General features: G+C 39.6%; 1 protein-coding gene across 1 annotated transcript in view; it reads left to right on the forward strand.

The window, feature by feature from the left end:
- MTCL3 (MTCL family member 3) overlaps positions 1-6366 on the forward strand; it is a 93577-nt gene extending 87211 nt beyond the window's left edge. The window contains exon 9 of the mRNA XM_066605525.1: positions 6241-6366. The gene's annotated coding sequence lies outside the window, so the exon portion shown is untranslated. The remainder of the gene's footprint in view (positions 1-6240) is intronic.
- Positions 6367-7273: the final 907 nt, after the last annotated feature.

The following is a 7273-nucleotide window of genomic DNA, read 5'->3' on the forward strand; positions in this document are numbered from 1 at the left end:
TGGTTACAATAAACTCGCTTATTGGTACAAGTTTTATTGTTATTGGTGGTGGATTATTTGTAGCTTTCAGGAAGGCTGCGTCAACCAGATTACGGAAATAATTTCTCTGTCTAAACCTCTGGTTTAAAATCAAGCTCTGAGCGTTAAAATCATTCATCTTAGAACAATTGTGTTTGATACGTTTAAACTGTATGTACAGAATATTATTCTTCCACTTTCTCTAATGTGCACTTCTAAAGTCTAAGAACTATTACTATTCACAGGTTTAAAATGCAACTTGGTAACAATTCACTCATTTTTGTGACTCAGAACTTTGAGGTATTCAATTGCAGTGGGGAGCTCTTACCAGAAAAGAACAAATGATAATCATTCATGTTTAGATACCTATTGAAATTCTCCTCTACCTATTAAAGGTTTGCAAAACTGGGCGCAAACCTAGTGCCCATGGCGGTATCATTAATTTGTTGATATAGTTGGGAATTGAATGGGAAATAGTTGTTCTTGAGAATGAACAAAATGCCATTGCTAATAAACTTCTTCTGTCGGTATGAAATTGACTGATCCTTCGCCAATATAGAGGAAATGGTATTGACGCCCTCAGTCGTATGCAATATTTGAATAAAGAGTTGTAATATCTAGATTGGCCCAACGGTATATCGGTTTCCCACTGGGCTGTGCACAATAAATTAATGAGCAATGGACTATCTTTGAGATAGGACTCTAGACCTATCACATATCTCTGGAACAGAATATCAATATAATGAGAAAGGTTGCAAGTAACTGAATTGATGTCGGAGATAATGGGCCTGCCAGGACGGTAAAGCCCCATTTAGATGGGACGACTGTTGGGCAAACGATACCCACCACTCGTCACTGCATGTACTAGCTCACGTGCTTTTGCACAGGAGCGAGTATTGTTGCTTCACAGCGGGGCCGTTGGAGGAGTTTTCTTTCCTCGCTCTCCCCCGCCTCTCTCCTTTCACTTAACACTTACTTCTAGCTTATTTTTCTGGTTGCGGGTATTGAAATAATTGGTGATTTTGGGTAGGTGGGAAGAGGGGTAAGAGAGGGGGTGAGTCTAAAAAAGACATGGAATGATTGAGTGGCATGGAGATGAAGTGACTACATAGGGTATCCTCTGGTCTTCCTACTGTTTCTGTCATATTGGAGTCAGACCTGGGGGTGTCACAGACAGTGAATAACAAATCTACCAAAGTTGAAGATAAAATAGACATAGTGGATGTTTCTGTGACAGGGTCTGTGGTCCTAGGGGAGGCACAATCAAAGGAGTTTTGTATCGTTGGGAATGTGGTGGGTGTAAGCGAAAGAGAAGAGAGAGCCTCAAGGTCGAAGCAATTCTTCATTGTAGGTCAGCGAACATTAATTAAAATAAGGAACTGTCTTATGCAGGACATCACATGATAGCAATGGGTCTTAGAGATATGAAGCTGCTAGGAACGTAAGATATGCCTTGTGACTGTTTATGAGATGAAAAAATATAGACTCTGCTGAAAGTACGTTTGAATATGTTTTAGGATGTACTTTGTCACCATCTAGTGTTTTATTGGGATTTTTTTTCAAGTAAGCACAAAATTATGACAAATTATATGATTGACTATTTGCAAAAAAGTGTAATAGGTTAGTCCTGAGATAAAGGCCTGATGTGAGGGCTATTATAAATAAACATTTTCTCAATCAGATGATTGAGAGAGTGAACATCTTCAGGGCTCAGTCACACGGGCGCATCGGCACCCGTACACAGGCACCAATGCGTCCATGTGACTGAGCCCTCACTGCAGGAAGAAGACGGCCGTACCTCAAGACGGACGTCTCTCTGCAGCGCTGAAGAAAGAACACATGACCGGCAATGAAGCCGGTCACATGTTCTTTCTCCCGGCACTGCAGAGAGACGTCTGTCTTGAGGTACGGCCATCTTCTTCATGCAGTAACACGGGCGCCGATGCGCCCGTGTGACTAAGCCCTCAAACTGCATATACTTGTCTGTGTTATACTTTCCTCTCCCCAACCGGTCAGCCTAAGTCTCTTTGCCCAAAGGGACTGCCAAATCAGGAAACCCACAGGCAATTTGAAGACTGACCTTTGGGATCTTACAAAATTTCTGCGGTAACACAATGCTGGAGTTGTGGGTTCAAATCTGTCCAAATGCAACACCTGGATAGTGTTTTTATGTTCGCTCTGTGTTTGTTCTTCCTGTTCTTCTGTAGACATCCCAGGTGTCCTTACTCAGTTTTTAGGACTACTGCTTTGCAGTGCTGGAGTTCTTGGTTCAAATCTGTTCAAGGGCAACATCTGGATGGTGCTTTTATTTTCTCTTTGTGTTTATTCATGTTATTCCTCCCCTTTCTCTGGAGCAGAACAGACAAGTGTGGTGGCTCAGTTGTTAGCACTACTGCTTTCCAGAGCTGGCGTTGTTGTTTCTAATCTGACCAAGGGCAACATCTGGATGGAGTTTTTCAAAGTCTATCATTCATTGGACTTGAACCTAAAACTCCAGCTATGAAAAGTAACAATGCTAACCACTGAGCCACAATCGGTACAATTATATCATCCGGCTGATCACGATGGGCAACATCGTGAACTTAAGGCTGGCTACACATGAGCATACTTCACTGTGTTCTTCCCACATGTGACTGTTGCGTGGCACGCAGCAAGTACACAATGACATTGCATACGTGCTGCAGTTAACCAATTGACATGCACCATGTTTGTGTATATATGCATGCAATACATATCCAACATAAAACATGCTGCAATCTTTATTGTGCACATATTTCATGAAGTATCGCATGGGAGCCTATGGCAGATTGGTACAGTGTATTTTGTGCACGAAAAACACGTGTGGAGAATACACTTTAACAATTCAATCAAGTGAAGGAGCCCTAACACAGCAGCGCAAATCACTCCAGCCCTTCACTACAAATCATGTTACAGATTCACTACTGCAGCTGTGTTACAATTTGACATGTTCATGACGTGTTTCCAGCCTCTGAGCGTAAATAAGAATTTTTTATGTACTGTCAGCAAGCAGAGAACTTCAGTATATTAGAAAACACTCTTAGCTAATTGATACTCAGTCCACCTTCTTGCACTGTTTAGATCTTATGGGGGTGTAAAATTCTCCTGCTCCTAATATGAACACGCATAGAGAATCTATAAACTAATTATAAGGTTGGCTTCACAAGAACGTTTTATGGGCTTATTTACGGAGGAGTATACCAGTCCAATGACAGGTCTCCTAACCCCGAACTCAGAGCATCATAAGAATCTATTGAACCAGGATACTCATTCATTTTAAGGGTGTATAAATGTACCGGAGTTACGCCTGTGTAAAACCATCCTAAAGCCATACTTTGCAGTATTGAGTACTTTTCAATATACACATCTTAATTACCATATCTTCTTCCTATCCTTTACATAAAGTGAAGCTCTGGCTTAGAACTACTTTAAAGAGGATCTCTCTGCATATGTCTATTTTAGTAAATGCTTGTGTTTTGTTTTTTTTTAAAATAAAATAACAGTTTTTCTTAGAACTTTGCATTGCGCCATTCCTGTTATTAGTCCTAGAAATGTATGAATAAATTGACAATTGGGTGCTACTATTTGAACGCATGTTCCTACACAGTCTGACACTCTGCAATTAGTGCTGACAGTATCACACTATGTAATGAGTCAAAGTTTTAGAAGGAAAAAGGGCTATAATGCTAATTTTTTGAAAATAAAGCCATGTTTTTATAGCATTTATTTTTTAACCAGATGTGGATCGAGGAGAAAGAAATATAAGTCTTTCCTTTATATTTCCCATATCTTTTGAATCCACTTCTGACTTTGGCTCAAAAAACGGCTTTATAAAGTGCACCAAAGACCAAAAAAAAAAAACGACAAAAACAAACCTGTGTATAAAACCACCAAAGGGCTAGACACAGAGAGAAATATCTACTACTCACGGTTTAGCAGTTTTCTTATGAACATCGGTTCTTTATTACAGGTCTATTTCATGGCCGCATTACAAACATAAAATGCCGAGTTCACTCTCTCAGGGAGAACATCCACTGCGTGATCTTTTGGGGTGACCCAATCCCTCTCTGTCATGCAGATTGCTCATTAGTATTACATTCAAGCACACAATGTGTTCTACACTATGCAGTAAGTGAGTCAGTTGATAGTTTGATATCTATACTAGGCAAGGAAAACTTTATAAAGTGGTCCAGGATTGGAAAGAAGGGTCTCCTTTTTCACAGAAGCCACTTTTGTCCTTGATCTGTGTCTGGTAGTGCAGCTAATCCCAAAAGCCATAGGTGAGGTGTGAACACAAGCGTCTCATTGTTCTTGGAAAACCATTGATCCTTTTTTCTAATTCTGAATACATTTTTCTCATCTCAACAACTCTGTATTTCCTTTATTGAAGAATATGAATATCATAGAGGAGAGACCCCCCCCCCCCATTCTATGACACAAAGGGGGGACCCTCCATTCTATGACACACAGTGCCAACCTCTACCTGACAGTGTGACAGAGGCAATTCCTTCACCAATATATATCGTAACTCGGCATCTACATTATTATCCACAACATTGAATTGCTTATACAAAGAACATTGTGGACAGAATCAGCTTATTTCGATTCATAAATTGCTCACTCCTCTTTCAATGGAACTCTGTAATCAACTTACTATGCCCAACCCCCGGCCTTGTAGGTGCCAATTAAAGCAGATTGTGTTCTTTGAATGGTGTATACATCAGGTTTCTCACAGTGTCCATCAATACTTCTCAACAGTAAGGACACAATAACTAGAATACAGGCTTCCATATGTAGCAGCTTTCCGCTGCTTAAAATGGTTGTTCAGGACATTGTGAAAGTATTGAATTATATTTTATGCAGTAATGTCATGTGTATAATATTTGTGCCATGTTCATAGCAAGAATTATATTTGTGAAAAAGACACACATTGTAGGTGAATTTTTACTAACAGTATGTTAGACACTGAGCATGCAGCTTTGTCATAATTAACCTTTGTAATATTTTACTACCAAAGAAGTATCACACATGCTGTGGACTTTGAATTGTTTACCTTGTTTACCTCTTGCATTGGAATAAAACGAAAAAGCTCGGAAACATCACTTGAGTGTTTCTCATTGTATTCTCCGATGCATCATAATTAGAATAACTGATTGTTAAGGCTACAATACCCCTTAAGTGTCACCTAATTTAAGTGATCATTCTAACAACATTTAAAAACTCGTTGCAAGCTGGGAATGTGATAAAATTACATGGTTAGTAGTCTGGCAAATTCCTTATCGATCCAGTGCTGGTGCTGCAGTGCTCCCCATCTCTCTCTACTGCTTGCTGTTCTGCAGTGATGACATTCTGACTATTCACATGTGACTACTGCAGCCAATCACTGTCCTCAGGGTGTTGGTAGCACAGTGGATACCTGACTGCTGAGAAAAGTAATTGCTGCAGCAGTCACTTTCAGGTGATCAAAACATTGTCAATGCAGGATAGCACAGTGGAGGAGGATTTACCAGGTGAGTAATACTTTATTATATCACATCCCCTGCATAAAGTCAGTCTTTTAAATATCCTGGGCAACCCCTTAGAGCCTTTTAAGCAAGTTCTGTGAAATTGCCCATAATACAGTTCTGTAATATAATAAATATGCAGTGACGGCGCATGCTTAGCTTTAAAGGGATTGTCAGGTTACCAGACAACTCCCCTTCAATAAGGCTGTCTTAGTAATCCTGCACTGTAGCCCCGCTGTGTTTCGGGCATTTGTTGCAATAGCCGCTGTCACAGGAAATCAAATGATCTCTACAAGAGGCTGCAGTGTCACGTTCCCAAACTCCTGGCATCATAGCGCTTAGGATGTGAGTGTGTGCAGATGCAAGGAGAACTAGCGGTGACACTGCAATCTCTGATTGGCTTAAGCAGTCACCTGCCCTCCTGTGACAGCAGCTAACACAACAAACACCCGGATCACAGCGGGGCTGCAGTGCTGGATGCCGGCGACAGCAAAGCAGTAAGTATAGATTAGTTTATTATTTTACCCCAGACAGTCCTATTGAAGGGGCGTTATCTAGTAACTGGACAACCCCTTTAAGGATGACCACTGTCCTTCCAAGTTGGTTGCCTATCAGCTTGTTTCCTGGTGTTATTTAGCTATGTATTTCTCCAGAAGTTCTATTGAGAGCTACTGTAAAATAAGCGTTTTTTCTCATCTAGGTATCAAAATCATCTTCAAGTGTGAAAGGATTTTCTCGTCCAGCACGACCAGCAAATCGACGTCCACCTTCTAGATGGGCTTCAGCAAGATCTCCCTCAATACCTGCAGTTATCAGGAGAGCCGCACACTAGAGTCTATATTGTTCCTAACAATTGACATTATAAATGATGTAGCGTCTTCTATTGAATACAGCTGATTACAAAGTGGAATTTACGAAATGGAGAAATTAACATGGCACTTTTCATGGTAGATCATATTATGGCATGTGCCGACAAGGCGGGGATGGAAGACGGCTGTGTCGCAGGAAAAAGGATACTGGAAATGATGCCACACTTTTATTATTACATTTGCAGCACACTTCTTAAAGGGGCCATTATGCATATGTATGATAAAATTCTTACCGTATGTTCCTTTAAGATTTGTGCTGATGGAAGCTATATTATGCGTAGAATTTTATACGTCTCAGTACCTGACTTCAGTGTTTATGACTAGCAGAAACATATTTCTGTACTTTTTATATGTCATTGTTTCTTCTATATTATATCTTGCCATTTATTATGGAATGTTTAGTAGACTTTTGTACAGTCCCATTTAGTTACATACATTCCCCATTAGTTATCATATGCATGTAACATGATCATAATGCATGTTTCTAAATACAGGCTGTACTGTGTTTAGGCATTGCTGACTTGATGTACACATACAAACCACAGAACACGTATGTATATATATATATATATATATATATATATATATATATATATATATATATATACAGATCAGGATATACACATTATTTCATCTACCTTTCCTTTATATAAAATATCTTATATGTATTCTATATGTGTTCATTTTCTATTGGCCTGAAGATATGCTTTCTATCATAGATCATCCATACATATATTAGCTGTGGTTAGAAGAGGCATGTATCTCTGTTGATATACTTGCTGTATGATCTTTTGTTCTTCTCATAAAAGGTCAGCTATGGATATAGAGGAACTCTATGTAGATCCTAATAGATAGCTATTTTCA

The sequence above is a fragment of the Eleutherodactylus coqui genome, chromosome 1 (genome assembly GCF_035609145.1).
Source record: "Eleutherodactylus coqui strain aEleCoq1 chromosome 1, aEleCoq1.hap1, whole genome shotgun sequence".
Taxonomy (NCBI): domain Eukaryota; kingdom Metazoa; phylum Chordata; class Amphibia; order Anura; family Eleutherodactylidae; genus Eleutherodactylus; species Eleutherodactylus coqui.